At 49.7% G+C, this 2,887-nt stretch overlaps 1 protein-coding gene across 1 annotated transcript in view; it reads right to left on the bottom strand.

The window, feature by feature from the left end:
- The window catches only part of PFAS (phosphoribosylformylglycinamidine synthase), a 19,573-nt gene extending 17,552 nt beyond the window's left edge, over nt 1-2,021 (bottom strand). Inside the window, exon 1 of the mRNA XM_011958594.1 lies at nt 1,966-2,021. The gene's annotated coding sequence lies outside the window, so the exon portion shown is untranslated. The remainder of the gene's footprint in view (nt 1-1,965) is intronic.
- Between the last annotated feature and the right edge of the window lie 866 nt (nt 2,022-2,887).

Here is a 2,887-nt window from a genome sequence, read left to right as displayed (position 1 = left end):
CTCCTGACCTCGTGATCCGCCCGTCTCGGCCTCCCAAAGTGCTGGGATTACAGGCTTGAGCCACCGCGCCCGGCCTCTTTCTTTTTTTTCTGAGATGGAGTCTCGCTCTGTCGCAAGGCTGGAGTGCAGTGACACCATCTTGGCTCACTGCAACCTCTGCCTCTCGGGTTCAAGCGATTCTCCTGTCTCAGTCTCCCGAGTAGCTGGGACCACAGGCATGCACCACCACGCCCAGCTAATTTTTATATTTTTAGTAGAGATGGGGTTTCACCATGTTGGCCAGGATGGCCTCGATCTCTTGACCTCGTGATCCGCCCGCCTCGGCCTCCCAAAGTGCTAGGATTATAGGCATGAGCCACCACACCAGGCAGACCTCATCTTTCAAAAAAAAAAAAGAAAAAAGAAAAAGACTCCCACAGTGGAACCAAGTGTGCATGAGAATCAGTTTCTTCATCTCCCTGTTTCATGACCTCACCCTGCACTCTTCAATCAATGATTTTCACACTTCAGCTCAATCCTACTCCAAACCCTTAAAAACCCTAGCCTCAACATACTCTGGGGGATGGATTTGAGGTTTCCTCCTGTCTCCTTTGCAGCAGCCCTATGGTTAAACCTCTTTCTCTGCTGCAACCTGGTGTCTTGGTGTATTTACCTCCAGTGTTTTAGCCTAACATTCAAAGGACCTCCCCATCTATCCCAAACTACCTATCCAACTTCTGGTTCCATTGCCTCTCAGCAAGACCCTGGCTTTACTCAACAAACTCTGCTGTTCCCCTAGTCTTGTCATCTCAGTAAACAATACCATCATCCAATTTGTTGCTCAAGACAAAAACACAGAAGTCATGCTGAATTCTCTTTCCCTCAGACTCTCTAAATCCAATCCACCAGGAAATCTATTTCCAATCATATCTCAAATCCCTCATCTCTTCATCTCTACTACCTCACTCTAGTTCAAGTAAGACACCATCATCACTCACCTTGACCAATGCATTAACCTCCTGACCACTGCATAACCACAATTCATTTGTCACACATCAGCATAAAGTGGATTATGGCTTCCCATTACACATGGTATAAATTCCAACTCAGCATCCTGGTGTACCAACTGTGGCCACTCTCCGGCCTACCTCTCCAACCCTATCTCACACCATTCTCTTTTTCACCCACAATGCACCAACCACATTAGCTTCTTTTCTATTTCTCTAACTTGCCAAGCTCAGACCTGGAAGGCATTTTTTTCACCCTGACATATGCATGGCTAGCTCCTTCTTGTTATTTAGATTTCTGGTGATTCGCCTTCGTGGAAAAGGCTTCACTAGCCACTAAGTGGTTACTATCAGATGGCCCTATTTTTATTTCCTATATAGCGCTTATCACTGTGGGATGTTTTTACTTTTCGCTCTATATTCCCCACTAGAAAAAAAATCTCTACGTGGGCATGGGATGTTGCTGCTTCGTTTCCATTGAATTACCAAGGCTTAGAACAATACCAGGGCTTGAAACGCAAAAAAAATTCTAACACTTGTGGACTGACTGAATTTTGATTCTCACCACTCTTCAGCCCCTCCCCCACTTTCAGGACAGTCTTCCTGAAAGCATTTTGTTTATTAAGCCACTTGATTTCCGTCTATCATTCCCAGTAAAATGCAAGTTTCAAGAGCTCAGAGACAGGGTCTGCGTGCATGAGCGCTGTATCCCAGTAGGCGGCCGGCAGACTTTCTGTTAGTTGAATCCATGAATGGGATAATGGGGCTAAGTTTACATGGGGGTCGGCCATGCCTGGGGTCTGCAGAGCGCACGCAAGATAGGATGAATGGACGCCTCCACTAAAGCAAATGCGCGGGCACCAAGTAGACACAGCTCAGCCTGGGGGGGATATTGAAGGGGCCAGACCAGGCTTGGGCCAGATGACAAAAGGCTGCACCTGGAGGAGGTTCCAGGTCCGTACGCGATAAATATACTCACGTGGAAGACGCACTCGCGGCCACAGAGTACCTCGAATCGTCGCGCGCGCTTGTTACGTCATCCACGTGCGCCGCGGACAGAGAGTGGACCTGCCTGCGCCGGGGCGACTACGCCCCGCCCACTTTTCCCAGCCGGCACGCAAAATTCTAGGTTCTTGGAGGGGAGAGGTTTATCCCCAGGTGGTTTCTCCCACAAATCTGTCTTGAATTGACGTTTGTGAAAATACATTCTGTTCCCCATCCCCGCGGGGACAGTTAAGTAATGACATCAGTTACTTAAGGCCGTAACGTAAGCATGTGAAAGGTGTACTTTGGAGGCATTAGGAGGAAGCGCTTCTCTGCTTGGCAAGATCAAGGTGACTGAAAGATGCTTAGAAGTCATCCATCAGGCAGGCTGTGTTTGAGTTCCTGAGCTCTCCCACCCCATCCATGTGAAGGCCTGCGGGATGCCGGACAGGATGTCACTTAGAAGGGAGACGGAGGCTGGGCGCGGTGGCTCCCGCCTGTAATCCGAGCATTTAGGGAGCCCAAGGCGGACGGATCGCTTGAGCCCAGGGGTTCGAGACTAGTCTGGGCAACAATGCGAGACCCTGTCTCTAATGAAAAATACAAAAATTAGCCGGGTGTGGCGGTGCACGCCTGTGATCCCAGCTACTCGGTGGGCTGAGGTGGGAGAATCGCTTGAGCCCGAGAGGTCGAAGCTGCAGTGAACCGAGATAGCGCCGCTGCACTCCAGCCCGGGCGATAGAGCGAGACCCCGTCTCAAAAAAATCAGAGGGCCAGGGGCGGTGGCTCACGCCTGTAATCCAGGCACTTTGGGAAGCTGAGGCGGGTGGATCACTGAGGTCAGGAGTTTGAGACCAGCCTGGCACATGGTGAAACCCTGTCTCTACTAAAAATACAAAAAAAAGAAAAAAAAAAAA

This window comes from Colobus angolensis, unplaced genomic scaffold, assembly GCF_000951035.1.
Source record: "Colobus angolensis palliatus isolate OR3802 unplaced genomic scaffold, Cang.pa_1.0 Scaffold47, whole genome shotgun sequence".
Taxonomy (NCBI): domain Eukaryota; kingdom Metazoa; phylum Chordata; class Mammalia; order Primates; family Cercopithecidae; genus Colobus; species Colobus angolensis.
This window is presented reverse-complemented; position numbering and strand designations above follow the sequence as displayed.